Below are 19,234 nucleotides of genomic sequence, written 5' to 3'. Positions count from 1 at the left end.
TGGGTTACACGGCCACTCTAGGGAAGCTGGTTAGAAAGAATTATTTCTTCTTCTCCATGGTATTTCTGTTTATAAAGGGGATGTTTTATAAAATCCCAGTACACTTTTATTTGTTGTCACATTTCAGTTGGCTCAAAAATCAAATTAAATCAAAATGAAGGCTTTGAGGTTACCCCCAAGTAAATCAGCTTTACCTGGAACAGTGTGCTTTTGCATTTATCTGTATCTATTTCCTCCCAAGATTTTGCCTTCCCCTCACCTTATATAGTCACAGATTGCCTCTGAAAGGTAAAACAAAAAAAAACTTCTCCCCACAACTTTTATTCCCCTCCTTAGTGCAGGAGAGGTCACATTTTCTGTGTCCAGTTGTCAGGGATTGGAGTGTGACTAGGAGTTAGGTATTAAAGGAGAGAGGCAGAAGTTTCTATTCATGGGTTTTAAGATCACAGCCTATACTGCCTGACAATCCCACCCCAACTTTTTTTTTGAAACAAGGTCTTGCTGTTTTGCCCTGGCTGGAGTGAGTGGCTGTGTGATCTCAGTGCATGGTGTTGGGCTTGAACTGTTGGGCTGAAGTGGTTTTCCTGCTTCATCCCCCTGCTACGGGAGCATGCCACTGTACCTGGCTTCACATTTTAAAGCAGAATATTTTGAGGGGGAACAGAATGTTGTGATTAAAATCACTAGATTCTAAGCCCTATAAGGGCAGAAATTTTGGTTGGTTTGTTCACTGCTGTATTCCCAGCACTTAGAACAGGGTCTCACACATTGTATGTATGTTCTTATGCCAACCATGCTGTTTTGGTTATAACAGCTTTGTAGTATATTTTGAAGCCTTGTAGTGTGGTGCTTCCAGCTTTGTTATTTGCTATTTGAAATCTTTTGTGGTTTCATAAAACTTTTTCAAAAATTTTAAAATTTATTGTATTTTTAAAAAAGAGAGAGATGGGGTCTCATTATGTTGCCTGCATTGGTCTCAAACTCCTGGGCTCAAGTGATCCTCCCATCTTGGCATCTCAAAGTGCTGGGATTACAGGCACGAGCCACCGTGGCCAGCCTCCATATAAATTTAAAAACAATTGTTTTTCCTATTTCTGTGAAGAATGTCTTTGATATTTTAATACAGATTGCATTGAATCTGTAGATTACTTTGAGTAGTATCTAATTACTTATTTTATGATTTATTATTATCTCTTTCCTAATCTCCTTGAGGATGTGTCAGATTTTTATATTTATGCAGAGACATCAGTAGTTTATTAGAGATGCTTAAGGATTAAATAAAAAGCAGTATACCGTATATGTTTTACTTTGTAAACCATAAAGAACTTATTAGACATTAGGTATCACTAACAAAGAATGATATAAATAAGCCTTATTGTGATATTGTACAATTCACGATGTGTCTTTCTAGTATTTTTTAAAATCTAGTAAGTGCCTGTTAAATCTACTGAGACAACTTTGAATTCTTGAACTTTCCAAGAGTACAACAAAGCCATAAAGCAGAAAACAGCTCTAATAAAGAGCCAGGTTTGACCAGCACTTTAGGAGGCCTAGGCAAGTGGATCACTTGAGGTCAGGAGTTCAAGACCAGCCTGGCCAACATGGTGAAACCCTGTCTCTACTAAAAATACAAAAATTAGCCAGGCATGGTGGCGCACTTGTAGTCCCAGCTACTTGGGAGCATGAGGCAGGAGAATCGCTGGAGCCTAGGATGCAGAGGTTACAGTGAGCCGAGCTGGTGACGTTGTGCTTAGCCTGGCAAACAGAGTAAGACTCTGTCTCAAAACAAAACAAAGCCAGGTTCAGTGCAGCCTCATTTGGTCAACTAAATATTTTCACAGAAACATCTTCTGAATGTCACCTTGTAAGAAAATGAAGATTTTGTGAATGCTGGTGATAGTCTCTATTTCAGTGACAAAGAAAGAAAGGTGAATCTGTTGTTTATATCACATCTTTCTTCATTGAATAACTAAGTCAGCATCATCTATTCAAAATATATAATACTAACTGACAAGATACAGTCATCCCAAAATGGAACCGTTCATATATTTCAAAGTTACACTGGTGTTCAAGTGAATCATAGATAGTTTTGATGTTCAGTAGAATGATTTGTAAGAAGGATTATGTGGTATTTAGTCCACATTTTTGAAAATCTTATTTTCCTGTTTCTCCCCTCTTCCAATTCTTAGGTGAAGAACAAAAACATGACATAAATTAAGTGATTTAAAAAATTTTAGGATAGGTGCAGTGGCTTATGCCTATAATCCCAGCACTTTGAGAGGCCGAGGCAGGCAGATCACCTGAGGTCAGACCAGCATGACCAGCATGGAGAAACTCTGCCTCTACTAACAACACACAAGAAATTAGCCAGGAGTGGTGGTGCATGCCTGTAATCCCAGCTACTTGGCGGGCTGAGGCAGGAGAATGGCTTGAACCCGGGAGGCAGAGGTTGCGGTGAGCCAAGATCGCACCATTGCACTCCAGCCTGGGCAACAAGAGTGGAACTTCGTCTCAAAAAAAAAAAAAAAAAAAAAAGAATTTTCCCACTCCCTGAGCAGAATAAAAACCACTATTGAGAATCTCTATTTTAAGTAAGTAATGAAGAATGTAGGAGGGCAGTATACACATTGGTGATGGGAAGTTTTCAGTGTAGCAGTCAAGCTGTGGAATGTTTGTTTAAACTGTCATCATTTTTGGACGGTGGTTGCCATATCCTACTTACGTGACTTGCGTTGGGCTTTGTAGTCATAGATCACACCCTGTTGTTGCAACCCAGTTTGATAACCTCCAGAAACTGTTTTACTTCTCAAATCATGCCTAAATTCTACTGCCTGACTCTTTATTTCCCATTGTGAAAAGAGCTAACAGCTCTTAATCAGGCTGTTAACGATCTCTAAACTTTGGTCATTTTTTGAGTCTCTGCGTTCTTTTGTGTCAGCATTCATGTACCACAGTATATTTTACTATCTTTTCCTTTCCCCTTTAGTCTCTCCAACTCCTACCTTCCTTGTGCAGTTCCCACATTGTCTGTGAAGTGTTTTCTTTACCTGTTTGACCATCTCCTCTTCTGCAATACTGCAATACTGTCCTTTTTTAGCACTTAATACAACCTTGGAGCATTTAGTTGCTTCTCTTGGTCTTGTTTTCTGCACTAGATTGTAAATTTCATGGGAATAAGAGCCATGTATTATCTTTACATTTTCCACAGTGCTGAGCCTAGGGGAAATTCAGTAAATATTTAACTTTTTACCGCAAAGTTAATCAGTAATAGCAGAAGTTCCTCTAAAATTAGACATTTAGGATCTTTTGATTAGTTCTAGATATGCCTCAAATAAGCATAACTAAACTATTCCTTATTTTTTGTTTGTTTTTGAGATGGAGTCTTGCTCTGTCTCCCAGGCTAAAGTGCCTCAGCTTTCCGAGTATGTGGGACTACAGGTGTGCACCACTCTGCATGGCTAATTTTTGTATTTTTCAGTAGAGACGGGATTTTACCATGTTGGCCAGCTGATCTTGAACTCCTGGCCTCAAGTGATCTGCCTGGCTTGGCCTCCATAATGCTGTTTTCTATCAGAGAAAACCTAATGCTAGGGTATTTGATGCACTTTAGTTAACAGTAACTGAAATGGATTCAAATGATTTAAAAATTTATTGAGAAATTTTATTATGGAAGATGAAAGTCTAAATCTTTATTCTGTATATGTTTTACTTATTAAAGGTAAAGTTTGCTTCTATCTAAGATTGGTACAATAGTAAAATATAAAATTAATGTATAATTTATAAATACTAAGTACAGGCATACATCAGTTAATGACTGGGATACATTCTGAGAAATGGATCATTAGGTGATTTTGTCCTTTTGCAAAAAATCACAGAATGTACCTTCACAAACCTAGATGGTGTAGCCTACTATACCTCTAGGCTATATGGTATAGCCTGTTGCTTCTAGGCTGCAAACCTGTACAGTATGTTACTGTACTGAATATTATATGTAATTTTAACACAATGGCAAGTATTTGTGTATTTAAACACTCATAGAAAAGGTGCAGTAAAAACATGGTATTATCATCTTGTTTCCCTATCTGCTCCACTGTTCACCAGAATGTTGTTATGTGGCAAATGACTGTATATATCTCACAGTACTAAGCCCATGTCCTTCCACGTTTTTATTTCTCACCTTATGGTTTTGCTGCTTCGTTTTTGTTTTTGTTTTTTTTTTTTGAGATAGGTCTCTCTGTCTCGCAGGCTGGAGTACAGTGATGCTATCTTGGCTCATTGCAACCTCCGCCTCCTGTGCTGAAGTGATCCTCCCGCCTTAATCTCCCGAGTAGGTGGGACTGCAGCAGGCTCACACCACCACACCCAGCCAATTTTGTATTTTTGTAGAGATGAGGTTTCACTTTTTGCTCAGGCTGGTCTCAAACTCCTGGGCTCAAGTGATCTGCCCACCTTGGCCTCCCAAAGTGCTGGGATTACAGGCATGAGCCACTGTGCCCCGCCTGCTTCTTGTTTTTTTGGTTTCATTTTAGTTTAGAAGCTTAGGTAATTGCCAGACAGTTATAAAGATGGTTATAGGAAGAATCCCATTTTAAAGATCCTGACATGAAACATCAGAACTCTTTGGTGATATCCAAGCTGATTTAAAATAGTTTTATATAATTTAAAGGAAAAAAGGAAATTGAGTGTGGTTACTCACACCTGTAATCCCAGCACTTTAGGAAGCCAAGGTGGGAGGAACATTTGAGCCTAGGAATTTGAGACCAGCCTGGGCAACAGATCAAGACCCCATCTCAAAAAAAAAAAAAAAGATTAAAATAATAAAGAAGGAAAGAGGTAGACTGTCAAAAGAGATCATTCAGGGTGGTTTTTTTTTTCCACACATGGGGAGCAGGAAGTTTTGTGCACAAGGAATCTTAAAGTCTTTCAAATGTGTTGGTAACTTGGGAAAAGATGGAAATGTTTATTTCCCTTAAGATTATGTCCTTATACGTGGTTGCACTGTGACTTGAAAGAGGATCCTAAAATGTCACAGGAACAAAAGGTTGTGATTGTCAGCGAACAGTCCGAAAGGTCTGATTCTGTGGCAGTGAGTACAGACAGAAAGCCTAGAAAAAGGTAGTATTTATTGAGTTCTTGGTGGGATTAAATCAGGGCTGACTTTGGCTTCTTTAATAATGGAATGGGGAAGTGGGGGAGCTATAAAATGCAGAAATGCTGGAACATTGTTTTTGAGATGATAGGGAAGAGTAATAAAATTATGTTAGAGCTATACTTTAAAAAAAAAAAAGACTTTTTTTTAGAGCCATTTTAGATTCACAGTAAAATTGAGAGGAAAGTAAAAGATTTCCCTTTTACTTTTATATCTCCTGCCCCTGCACATGCATAACCTCCCCATTACCAGCCTCCTGCTAATCAGTGTCTGCACCAGAGCAGTGCACTTGTTACAGCTGATGAGCCTACATGGACACGTTGTCACTCGATGTTCATAGTTTACATTAGGGTTCACTTGTGGTGGTGTACATTTTATGGATTTGGGCAAATGTCACTTAGTAACAAGCATTTAAGTTTCCACATGTCTTTTTGTGGCTTGACAGCTTATTTCTCTTTAGTGCTGAATAGTATTTCATTATGTGGATGCACCACAGTTTATTAATTCACCTACTGAAGGACATCTTGGTTGCTTATAAGTTTTGTCAGTTATGAATAAAGCTGCTGTAAACATCCATGTGCAGGTTTTATGTGGACATAAGTTTTTACTTCCTTTGGGTAAATACGAAGGAGCACAGCTCTATGGTGTAAGAGTATCGTTAGTTTTGTAAGAAACTACCAAACTGTCTTCCAAAGTATACCATTTTGCTTTCCCACCAGCAGTGAATGAGAATTCCTGTTGTTCCACATCCTCGTCAGCTTTTAGTGTTGTCGGTGTTCTGGATTTTGGCCATTCTAATAGGTTTGTAGTGGCACCTCACTGTCATTTTAGTTTGTATTTCCCCAGTGACATATGATGTGGAGCATCTTTTCATATGCTAATCTGTATATCTTCTTTGCTGAGGTGTCTGTTAAGGTCTTTGGCCCATTTTATTTATTTTTTTTATTTTTGAGATGAAGTTTCACTCTTGCTGCCCAGGCTGGAGTGCAGTGGCACTCACCGCAACCTCCGCCTCCTAAGCTCAAGCAGTTCTCCTGCCTTGGCCTCCTGAGTAGCTGGGATTACAGGCATGTGCCACCACGCCTGGCTAATTTTGTATTTTTAGTAGAGACAGGGTTTCTCCATGTTGGTCAGGCTGGTCTTGAACTCCCGACCTCAAGTGACCCATCCACCTCAGCCTCCCAAAGTGCTGGGATTCCAGGCATGAGCTGCTGCACCCGGCTGGCCCATTTTAAAATCAGGCTATTTTCTCTGAGTTTTGAGAGATCCTTGCCTATTTTAGATAACAGTCCTTTCATCTGTGGTTTGTAAAGAGCAAAAATTTTTAATTTTGATGAAGTCCAGCTTATCAATTCCTTCTTTCATGCATCCTGCATTTGGTATCTTAAAAGGCCATCAACAAACCCACGTTCATCTAGGTTTTTCTCCTGTGCTATATTCTAGGAATTGTATTGTTTTCCATTTTCCATTTAGGCTTATGATCCATTTTGAGTTAATATTTGTGAACGGTATAAGATCTGTGTCTAGATTCTTTTTGTTTTTTTCATGTGAGTGTCCAGTTTTTCTACCACTGTTGGTTGAAACGACTGTCTTTTCTCCATTGTATTGCTTTTGTCCTTTGACAAAGATGGTTGACTGTATTTATGTGGTGTCATTACCTGTGCTGTCTATTCTGTTCCGTTGATCTAGTTTGTTCTTTCATCAGTACCTTACTTTCTTGATTACTATAGGTTATAGGTATACTTTTAAGCTTGATGCATAGAATATTTCCATTCACTTCTCCAGTTCAGGTATTCAGACATCTTGTCTTATGAATCTGACTACCATTTCCTCACACCTTTGCCACATCGTGAGGAGCTTTTTTGCCTTGTTAATAGATTTGGAGTTTTGCCTGCAGGTAATGGAAGCCATTAATTAGTTGTCAGAGAAGTAAGTTGATCATCTTTTCACTTTAGGTACATAACTTCTACTCCAGACTGAAGAGCCACAGGAGTGGGGCTAGAATAGAGGTAGTAAGGGCCCATCAAATAAATAAGTGAAAGAGCATATCACCTAATAATGCAGTACACGAGCACGAAGTGATTTAGATGGCCTTTAAGTTTTGCTTTCAGTTGATGATGTGCCTCCATGTAAGAGTGAAACTTCTTATAACAGAATACAGTTTTTACCAGAAGAGAGTTATGCTGTGTGGGAATTGGAGGTGGGGGAGGCGGATCATATAGCACAATCTCCTGGGGAACTTTGAAACAGCATATCCCTGGCTTTTCACCCCCAATTAGTGCCAGCATGAAACACTGTTACTAATGGGAATCTGCTGTATTCTCCGATGGGGGAACCATTGCACTAGAGCATGTCTTTTCTAAGAAAATGGAAATATTAACCAGGAGAATAAAGGGCCACAGAAATGAAACAGAATTTCCTTGCAAGTTAGGTCTTGTTTGTTGGAGAGAGAAATTTTTTTAACTGCCTGAACAGGTTTTGCTGAGAAAGACATTTTAACATGTTTGTATTTACTTTTTAATGAACAGAATTAAAACAGTATCTGACAACTGTTAAGATATTTCTCGTTTGTTTATTTCGGAGACTGAGTCTCATGTTGTCGCTCAGGCTGGAGTTCAGTGGCATAAAATCTCAGCTCACTGCAATCTCCACCTCCCGGGTTCAAGTGATTCTTGTGCCTCAGCCTCTCAGTAGCTGGGATTGCAGGTGCCCTACCACACCCGGGTAATTTTTGTATTTTTAGTAGAGGTGAGGTTTCACTATGTAGGAGGCCAGGCTTGTCCTGAACTCCTGACCTCAAGTGATCTGCCCTCCTTGGCTTCCCAAAGTCTTGGGATTACAGACATGAGCCACCGTACCCGGCCAATATTTCTCTTTTGATTTTGAATTCTATTGTTTTCAGAACATTCTCAAAAAAAGTTAAACTTGAGACCACAGGTATGGACAGGTCTAGGTATTCGGTCTGTTTGGCTGTTTTGCTGGGTGCTATAAATGCTGCCTGAGTGTATTCTGATACCAGGTTAGCCCAAGTGGCCAATGATAGGAAGTGAAGAACTATGTGAAATAACTGGAATTTCAGGTTTGGGTAGTGAGTAATTGTGGCCCTGCCTTCAGAATCCTGGAACTATTCACCTGGGTGTCAGCAAAAAGGCAAATACATAGAGAAGTCAGTCTGTTTAGTTTGATCATCTTGATTTTTATTATTATTATCACAGTTGAAGCTAAGGTGAGCTTGAACAAGTAGCCAAGACCTGTTTCAGGTTTGCTTAAGTCACCAGAAGCCTGACTGAGACATTCTAAAAATCATCATCTGTGCTTTATTTACACGAAAATAAAACTATACTTTTGATAAAGTCCTCAGTACTTCCCTCTGCTTACTCCCCCTCAATTAAAAAACACCTAATTTAAACTAAAGAACCTGGCCAGATGCAGTGGCTTATGCCTCTATAATCCCAGCACTTTGGGAGGCCAAGGTGGGAGGATTGCTTGAGCTCTGACGTTTGAGATCAGCCTGGATAAGATGGTGAGACCCCTTCTCTACAAAGGAAATTATGAAAAATAGCCAGGTATGGTAGTGTACACCTATAGCCCTAGCTACTCAGGAGCCTGAAGTGGGAGGATTGCTTGAGGCCAGGAGTTTGAGGCCATAGTGAGCAAGGATCATGCCACTGCACTCTAGCCTGGGCAATAATGAGACACTGTCCCTAAAAAATAAATAAAAATTAGCTCCTTGCTCTCTTGGTGCTGGCTCCTTGCCCACTGGGTGCTGAAGTTGGGCGGATGCAGCAAACCAGCTCCACTAGAGGACTGAGCCGCAGAGCCTCGCCGCCCCGGCCCCCCCGCCCCGGCCCCAGGCCCATCGGTGTGCTGTCCACACCTTCAGGTGACAGGCCACTTGGGTCCTGAAGTAGCCAAAATGCGAAAAAGGCAGCAGTCCCAAAATGAAGGAACACCTGCTGTGTCTCAAGTACCTGGAAACCAGAGGCCCAACAACACCTGTTGCTTTTGTTGGTGCTGTTGTTGCAGCTGCTCCTGCCTCACTGTTAGGGATAAAGAAAGAGGGGAAAATGCGGGAAGACCCACACGCCCTACAGAAATGGAAAGTATCAAGTCCTAGAGGAATGCCAAAACCCCACTGCAGAGGAAGTCTTGTCCTGGTCTCAAAATTTTGACAAGATGATGAAAGCCCCAGGAGGAAGAAACCTTTTCAGAGAGTTCCTCCGAACAGAATACAACGAAGAGAACCTACTTTTCTGGCTTGCCTGTGAAGACTTAAAGAGCAGAACAAAAAAATAATTGAAGAAAAGGCTAGAATGATATATGAAGATTACATTTCTATATTATCACCAAAAGAGGTCAGTCTTGATTCTAGAGTTAGAGAGATAATCAGTAGACATCTGTTGGATCCTGATCCTCACATGTATAGTCCTCTCCAGACCCAAGTGACATATTTTCTGATGAATTCAAGGGGATGTTCAAGACTTTGACTCTAATGAAAACACTTCAAAAGGCAAAATGTTGCCCTAACTGATAGAAGGTCCCAGTTGGGAACTGATTTTATTCCTATGACAAAAGCTCTAAGATGAGTAGGGAAAAGGAACACTATCAAGCATTGATGACAATAACCAAATATATTTTTTAATATGTCATATATGCAATGTGAAATTCATTCCCCCTCATTATTTCTCATATTAAATCTCATTTCAGAAATTTCAGAATTTTAAAACTGTTGACTTATACCTAACTGCTGTCACTGTATTACAGCTTTTAAATAATTAGAAATAAAGATTTTAGAATAATAAACATTGTGTTTCTGTCCTAAGCTTGCATACATTTCCTTTCTAAAGATGTAGCTCTTATTGCTGTATTAAAAGAATGCTACATACGGTGCTTACTGATGGAAATGTATGTCCACAGATTCACTTAGGGAGCATAGTGTAAAAACATCAGGAACTTAAAATTACAAATTTGATTTCAAGTTACATTTCTGTCTCATGTGACATTGGGCAAATCGTTTATCTTCTCTGAGTTCATTTCCCCATCTGCAAATGACAGATAAAATACTTAATTATCAGGATGGCTATGAGCATTAAATAAACATGGAAAGAATAAAGTGTGACATACATTAGTATTTTATCAAAGTTCTTAAACTCAATAATTTTTATTTTATGCTTGTATTAAATGTCATTTTAATGCACTTTTCCCTATTGTTTTCCAAAACGTACATTAAACATCTGATTTAGCTCTTCATCAAAACTTACAATCATATTTTAAGTTGGAACACTATATCAGTGTTATTGCTTTGCTCAATAATGTGATCCCAAATCACTACTTTCAGTTCACCATCACCTCAAATCTATAGAAATGTTTCTCTCAATGACATAGATAGATAGATAATATACAATTGTACTTTAAAATTAAAATTTAAATAAGAGAAATCATTTGAAAATGTTATTTCCAAAGGAAATAAAACAACATTCCCAAGACAAAAATAATATCAAGTTATTTGTTAAATACATAAATGAGTTACAGGGCTAAGGCTAAGTTGTGAGAGATTGACAGTTAGAAAACACTTTTTAATGTTAAGGTAGTATGATTTTCTTTGACAATTTTACAATGAAAATAGAAACTTAATAAAAGGCGGTAATGGTGGTTCACACCTATAATCCTAGCACTTTAGGAGGCTAAGGCGGGAGGATCACTTAAGCCCAGGAGTTCCAGACCCGTGTGTGCAACAAAGTAAGACCCCCGACTCTAAGAAAAAATAAAATGTTTAAAATAAAAATAAAATTTAAAATAGTAATGTGTCCATTAAACCTTTTATTTTAGAGTAGTTTTAGATTTATAGAAAAAACTGCAAATAGAGAGGTCCCATATATACCTGTGGGACATCTATCAAAATTAATGAACCAATATTGATCATTAAGTTCATACTTTATTCAGATTTCCTTAGTTTTTAATATAATGTCCTTTTTCTGTCCCAGGATCCCATTCAGGCTACCACATTATATTTAGTTGTCATGCTTCCTTAGGCTTCTCTTGACTGTGACAGTTTCCTTGTTTTAAATGACAGTTTTGAGAAATAAACTGGTATTTTTTAGAATGTCCCTCTGTGGGGATTTGTCTGATGTTTTTCTCATGACTAGACACGGGTTTTTGGTTTCTGGAAGAACACAAAGGTAAAGTGCCACTTTCACCTCTATTTATCACGTAATATCAAAGTTACATTCCATCCTCTGGACTCCTCTTAGCTGTGACAGTTTCTCAAACTTTAGGCTACTCTTAGCTGTTCATGTTAACCTTGATCACTTTATCTATTATGTTTCTCTTCTGTAAAGTAATACATTTTTAAAGACATTACATTGAAGGTAAATTGTCTGGACATTTACATTGAGTCAAACAAATTCTGAGCAGATTCCTCAACACTAATATTAGGTTCCACTAAGTGATTACTAATAAATACTATAAAGAAAATATAGTGACATGGAAAAATAAAACTCCAAAAGACAGCCTGAATATTCACCTGTCTTAGCATGAATATTCACCTAGCATGAATATTCACCTAATAGAGGTGAAAGTGAATTTTTCCCTTGAACTATCTGCATAATTAATTACAAGATCCTCCACATACTTTGGATGTTAAAGATCTTAGTCTTACTAATTGTCATAAGAGGTCATTTAAATTTAAATTTAAACTAACCATTTTACTTAGTGCATTTCTATATTGCCCTCCACTAATCAATGAACACTGAATATTGAAATAATATAAAAGACCTGATATATTTCCCACCAGCTTTAACCGATTTGTCATAAATACGTTCTTGTATATGACTTTTAAATGCTTGCTAAATATTAAAAATAATTTCAATGTGTTTGGTTTTGTTTTTACATATCAAATGTGTATAATTTTTTACTATCGTGTTCATCATACTTAATAATCTATATCCATATATTGTACTCCACCAATATTTATTGGTGGACAATAAAGAAGTTTTGAATGCATGAATACAACTTAAGAGGCACCTCACTTGGTTATTTTGCAATGCCAGAATAATGGTGGGTACTCATAAATTGAATGGATAAATCCAGATTATGTTTCCTCCAATTTAAGTTTTTTTGGTTTTTTTATTCCCCATTCCTATAATCAATTTTAGCATTTTACCTATGTACAATAATATACTTCTGGAAAATGCTAGAATTTTTACCATGTAATAGAATTTGAGCATGACGATAATATAAAAAAATTCAGAAGTCTCAAACCTAGATATCTTTCTTTGAGTTTTCAAAGTAAATCAAAATATAGCTGTTTTCATTTTACTATATTATAGAAACCTATGGATGTTATTGTAAAATCCATATGCATTATACTGATTTTCTTAAAACGTTTTGAATTAATAAAGAATTCAACAATGAAAAAAGTAATTAAAAATAAAAGAATGCTTAATTTTAAGTAGCTATCTTGCATAGCTACCTAAAATATAGTAAATATATGGTACCTGTCTAGATTGCAGAAACACAGTTTTAAACTTTTTCTCAACCTTGTTAAATTTGTTGAATATTTGAAAAAATTTAAATGAAAATTTTAAATGAAACATTTTCCTTTTCAATTATGAGAACACTGAATGCAATGAAATGGTTTGTTTGCCTTGTGACATTAACTTGTGTTTTTTCCCTTCAATTTTGTGTGTTTAGAGAAATAGGAACTCTGTAGGAACTGAGAGAGTATGACTTCTCTTTTTTGGGAAAGTTCAAATCTGGTTTCTTAACTATGCCTGCATTTTGGGATGTTTCTTTATTGTTTTTTCCATATCCACATATTTTAATGTAAATTCTAGCAATGCTACTGTGTTTAAAATAACTAGAAAGGCTGGGCACAGTGGCTAACCCTGTAATCCCAGCACTTTGGGAGGCTGAGGCCAGCAGATTGCTTGAGCTCAGGAGTTCGAGACCAGCTTGGGCAACATAGTGAGACACCGTCTCAACTGAAAGTACAAAAATTAGCCAGATGTGATGGTACACCCCTGTAGTCCCAGCTACTCAGGAGGGTATGGCCTGAGAATTGCTTGAACCGGGGCAGAGGTTGCAGTGAGCTGAGATCATGCCAGTGCACTCCTGAGCGATAGAGCGATAGAGCAAGACTCTGTCTCAAAAAGAAAAAAAAGAACTAGAAAGAAAAATGTCAGTACAAATTTAGCTTGTAGTATTTTAATGAGTTATTAAGTTGTGTTAGCCCCCTAAAAAGGCTTATACATGTTTCCTTTTTACTTTTTAAGCTGAGTGAAAATGTGAGGCAAGATGATATATAATTAATTTGGGAGATAATAATAGTAAAATTTTAAGATTTAAAGCAATAAATAGGAAAATCTACAAACCTTCTGCACCAGTTGTTTCAGTTAAAAATACGGTTGAAAGGCCGGGTGCGGTGGCTCAAACCTGTAATCCTAGCACTTTGGGAGGCCGAGGCGGGTGGATCACGAGGTCAAGAGATCGAGACCATCCTGGTCAACATGGTGAAACCCCGTCTCTACTAATACAAAAAATTAGCTGGGCATGGTGGCACGTGCCTGTAATCCCAGCTACTCAGGAGGCTGAGGCAGGAGAATCGCCTGAACCCAGGAGGCGGAAGTTGCGGTGAGCCGAGATCGCGCCATTGCACTCCAGCCTGGGTAACAAGAGCAAGACTCTGTCTCAAAAAAAAAAAAAAAAAAAAAAATGGTTGAAAATGATTTATCCCAAGTATCAAGAGGTTGCATAATATATAAAACCATTTTAATTAACAATCGTCCTGGGATATGGTAAGGTACTTTTGCTAGATATTTGTCTAAGGGATTTCTTATTTTTCCCGATATTCTGCTAAGGAAAAAATGCTAATGAAGTTCTATTAATATAGATATAAAGGTACCAGTAGGAAGTCTGGGCTTTTTTTACTTTCTTTGCCACTAACTGGCTGTGTGTCATTGGACAAATCAGAATGCTCTAGTCCTAAATTCTTTATCTTTTTAGTGAATATGTTGTCCAAGGTAATCCTTAGATTTTTTTCAGCTCTAAGATCCTGTGATTTCACCCTTTTTAGATTGAGAATTGGCAACCTTTGGAAGACTGTGTGGAATTTATCTTCATACCACTGACTTTTCATTCTTCTGCTGGGAGCTAATACAGACATTCTACCATATTATAATAGAAAACAGATTTTTTAAAAGGCCAAATTATGGTCCATCACACAGGAATTCAGTCATTACAGTTTATGGATTTATTGCTTGTTTCTCATTTCTACTTTGTATAGCTTCTCTTCTCTCACTTTTCTTATTCTGTTTTCTTTCATTTCTGTTGTATTTCTTCTAATGGTTTTTCCAAATATGTTGCATTTCTCATAATGGCTATCTGTATATATTGAAAAGGACCCTTTATTAGGTTACCACATCTTGTGAAAGTTCTTTCTGTTCAGTTACTTGGTATCTAGAGTTACTGTAGCATTCCAGTTTTTTAGATGCTGCCAACCTACAAACATGCATATATACATAATCACACACACTGTCTGAATTACATACTTTATTAGAGAAGTCATTCAACCACCTCATTGCTCTAAGCTGGTATATTTCATCTTCTTTATCCCAGAATTGTCTGATCTAAAACCTTTTTGCTTGTTTGATTTATTCTCTTTATTTATTAATTTTCTTTCTTATTCTTTTTTTTTTTTTTTTAGACGGAGTCTTGCTCTGTCACCTAGGCTGGAGTGCAGTGGCATATCTCAGCTCACAGCAACTCCCACCTCCCGGGTTCAAGCAATTCTCCTGCCTCAGCCTCCCAAGTATTGGGATTACAGGTGCCCACCACCATACCCAGCTAATATTTTTGTATTTTAATAGAGACAGGGTTTTGCCATATTGGTCAGGCTGGTCTCGAACTCCTGACCTCAGGTAATCCACCTGCCTTGGCCTTTCAAAGTGCTGGGATTACAGTTGTGAGCCACTGTGCCTGGTCTATTTACTAATTTTCACCATAAACAACTGGTACCAGAGTTACCTAAAAGGAGAGTGATGATTCTTTAAAAATGTATTTATGAATTCATGAGTTTAATATCCTTGTGTCTAAAAACCCCTTTAAAGGAATCTTAAATTTACATTCAATCAGTGATCAATTTTGACTATCATATTTTTTTTAGTATCTGAAATCTTTTATAATAAATTAAACAGAAAGTAACCATTTGAATTGGTTATAGTAGCTAGTAATGTGGCTGAGGGTTTTGTGTTTACAATCAATGAAGTCATTTTGTTTAGAATGGGGCATAATGGGACTCTGTGTTAGGGAAGCTTGCCAGGGTGAAGTCCTAGCCTTGAAGAAACAGATTTATTAAAAACACGCCTAACTTTTAAGCACTGGAATGGAATTATACTATTGTTGATAATGAGTTATGATGTTCTTTTTTTTGGGGTCTAGCAAATAGCTGTGGTAATGGAGACTTCCAAGGAGTACAGAAATGAGACTTAAGGAATAATTAGTTACCTGGCATGCACCTGTTACATATCTCTTGCATATACTTACAGCGCTAAAGAAGCTAATGTTAGTTCAGTGCACGTTATGTGTCAAGTATTCTGCACATGCATTTTGGCATCTAATATTCACAATAGCTCTAGGTTTTGGTATTATTTACTTTACCCATTTTACAGAAGGAGGAAACTCGAGACTGATACTACCTATATTATGGAACGAGGAGACTGAGACACCAAGTAAGTAACTTGTCCAAGGTCACACTGCAGAAGATTGGCACCCAAGCAGTCTGACTCCAGAGCCTGTTCTCTGAACTGCTTTGTGTTACTATTTTACCTTAACTACAAAGCTTGTTTTGGGGATGAGAGGTTAGGAACCTTGTTGATAAGTATTCCTGTATAGCATGTCTCCTCGGAGAATAAAATATGACCCAATTAAGAGACATTTGAACCAGCCTCAGATTTTTTATCTGATAGATGCCTGCCTGGATGCCCTCTTTCTACTCTGAGTGCCCATATTTTTTTCCTATCTAAGAGCGTATTTGAGGAATTAGATGATGTGTTTAGTTTTGGACATGTTTTTTACACACTGACTTCAAGGGGCACTGATGTAGACTTGTCTGATGGACAATTTGGTGACTGGATTTGGAGCTCAGAAGCTGAACCTAGAGATGGAGAGTTAAAATTTTTTTGATATATGTGTTTACTTAATCTGTATTATAAACTGTTAGAGCAGAAAGGAGTGTGGTGGATTTAGAGGCCTGGCTGTATAGTTTTAGAGAGAGTCCTGATTTAGGAAACAAGAATTCTAGTTTTAGTTCTGTTTTTCTTGTAGACTGTAAGAACTTGGCCACCCCAATTTACTAATGAAAAATGGAATCATTAATTTAAATCTTCAGTCTTGTCTGTAGCTGAAAAAAATTGTAAGATACCTGAGCTTTGTAGTTTAAGTATCTTTGATATCTACAGGCGCTCCCTCTGGATCAGGTATCAGAAAATGTATTCTCAAGAATCTCCTTGATGCTATAGGGTATATAAGTACACAGGGGAGAGAAAGAGGAGCAGGAAAGATGACAGCATCAAAGACATGATTAAGCCAATAAAATGCTTTTCTTTACTTACACATTTTCAGTTTATGGACTTCTCTATAGAAATGAGCAAAAGCTACATGCGAGCAAAGGTGTCTTTTTCTGCTTCAATAAGTGGCTTGTGATTGTAGGGAGCCATTTTCAGTTTTGATTTATTACTGTTGGTTTTTAGTATGTACTGTAAGGTGTGCGTATATTGATTGCTTATTCTGATTTTTGAGATTTCTGAAAGATAACTGTTAAAGCACAGTAGCAGTGTGGAAGTGCTGATACAAAAAAGCACATGATAGCAGTCAAAAAGAAAGTAAAACTTAAATTTCCATAGATGTATTCACATTGGCCATTGGGACAATGTCATTTTGCATTTATGAACAAATGGGTTTTGAAATAGCCTTTTGGAACCTAATCTTTTACAGAGAAACTTCTGTATCAGCAAACAGCCTTTGATTCTGGTTATATTTTCTTACTATGGCTTTTCAAACTTATGATAATAGTTTCCTCTTTATCAGGAATACGTTAGTCATTCTTTTTTTAAATAAAGGATATTTGTAGAAATAGTTTAAATATCTAATGATATTTATTAATTAAACACAGACTCTCACTATGTAACGCAAGCTGGAGTGCAGTGGCAGTCATGGCTCACTGCAGCCTTGAACTCCTGGGCTCACGCGAGCCTCCTGCCTCAGCCTCCTGAGTATCTAGCATCACAAGTGCACACACACCAACACAGCTGGCTAATTTTTTGTTTTTTTGTAGAGATGAGGTCTTGCTATGTTGCCCTGGCTGGTCTCAAACTCCTAGTCTCAAGTGACTTCTTCCCTACCAGCCTCCCAAAATGCTGGTGTTACAGCTGTAAGCCACCATGCCTGACCTGATAAGATATTTAAAACAGTATCTGTTATCAGTGTAATCCTTTTTGTCATCACTGTGGGCACACAGGTTTGGGAAATACAGAAGAAATTTTAGACAAAGGTTATTTCCCCAGAAGAGGTTTTGCTTCAGTTGTCTTGGTGCATGGCACATTGCCTTGCAAATAATTGGCACTCAAACATGTATTCACTTGAATTAAAGGGACACAGTTTTCAAATTTGAGACAGTGTACTACAGTGAATGCTAGATTGGTTGTACTGGCAGTAATTGCTGTGTTTTTGAAGGGAGCAGCCCTTATAGTTTGAGGCAGAGATGTTGGGAGGCTTTGTGAAATAAATGGGGCTTGAGTATTGAGTGGAAAAGATGGGATTGAATGCTGGCAAGTAGAAGTGGGTGTATATTGCAGGCATGGGAAATAACAGAAGTTGAGAAAAGAGGCAAGATTGAATAGTTTGTGTGGAGGAACATTAGGCAGGCCTGCTATAGAGGAGTTGGGTTGGATAATAATTTAAGGAAAAAGGTATTGTAAATAATACCTGTACAAGGCCAAATATGTCTATCTGTGATCAATTTAGATCAAAACACTTTTTTCCTCTTCTAGATATGGTACATTGCTCAAAAACCACCTGAATGTGCTAAAAATACATTTGGAGTTGAACTTGCTGTTAAAAGGGAATGGATGAGAGTGGGAAATTTGCTGGTTTGGAATTTGGTGTAGTAAGTAGAAATATCATCTGACTTGGATTCTTAATTCTTACTTTATTTTGAGTTCCTACTGGGAAAATCACAATCATCCATGATGGCTGTGAAAGCCCAGAACGCATAGGGACTTGTCTTTACAGAAATTAGGAGATGATTAAGTGATTTGGCTAGCACTTACTAGCTGGATTTACATTTTCAGGGAAACTGATTCACCAGGTCAGCTTCAATCCCCAAACTTGTCTCTTTAAATTATTAGGAAATTACTGGCCATCCTTTCCTTGGAGTCAACTTCTTTTTTAAAGTGTTTGTATTAAAATTATAAATGGTAATTCAAAGAACTAGATGTTACTTAATGTGATATTTTTATATCTTTGTCTTTTCATGCCACGTTTATGGCCATAATCATTTGATGAAAATTTAATAAGATTGTGATAAACACCTAAAGAATTTTTTCCTTTTCCTTCTATTAGTATCTATAACTTTTTAAAAAAAATAGGCAAACATCTTTGGCCAATATTTTAAAAGCCTTTCTTTCTTCGTTGTGAAATTGTTTTCACTGCTAAGTTGCGTTTCTGTTTTTCTACTATTGTAAAGTGCAGTTCTTTGCATGTTCTAATTTGCCATGACGTGGTCAAGTGCTGTTTCCTTCCTGTTGCTTGCAAGCCTATGCTAGAGATAAGAATACATTTCAGTGCATTAAAAAAGAAGCCACTGAAGACAGACTTTAGCATGGTAATTTTTAAAACATTCTACTTATCAGAAGCCTTTTTAAAGAACAGAAAGAGTGGGCTTTAATTTCTGCTTATTTTTAAAAGATTTAAAAACAGTTCTTACTAAACTTTAAATGTATTAGATTTTAAATCTTTATATAAATCCTCTATTAAAGGTGAAAATATACGTTATGAAATTACTCGTGGGGTAGCAGTTTCTGTGTATGT

General features: G+C 37.3%; 1 protein-coding gene and 1 pseudogene across 4 annotated transcripts in view; both read left to right on the top strand.

Moving 5' to 3' along the window:
- The window catches only part of ELF1 (E74 like ETS transcription factor 1), a 107,609-nt gene that overhangs the window by 41,945 nt on the left and 46,430 nt on the right, over window positions 1-19,234 (top strand). Inside the window, exon 1 of one of the 4 annotated variants that reach the window (XM_012476767.3) lies at window positions 18,925-19,028. The exons of the other annotated variants lie outside the window; for them this stretch is intronic. The gene's annotated coding sequence lies outside the window, so the exon portion shown is untranslated. Of the gene's footprint in view, window positions 1-18,924; window positions 19,029-19,234 lie in introns of those variants that run through there. 4 annotated transcript variants of the gene reach the window in all.
- On the top strand, window positions 9,066-10,486 carry LOC105734071 (regulator of G-protein signaling 17-like; annotated as a pseudogene).

This window comes from Aotus nancymaae, unplaced genomic scaffold, assembly GCF_030222135.1.
Source record: "Aotus nancymaae isolate 86718 unplaced genomic scaffold, 86718_ANA_hifiasm-v0.15.2.pri h1tg000043l, whole genome shotgun sequence".
In the NCBI taxonomy this organism is placed as follows: domain Eukaryota; kingdom Metazoa; phylum Chordata; class Mammalia; order Primates; family Aotidae; genus Aotus; species Aotus nancymaae.
This window is presented reverse-complemented; position numbering and strand designations above follow the sequence as displayed.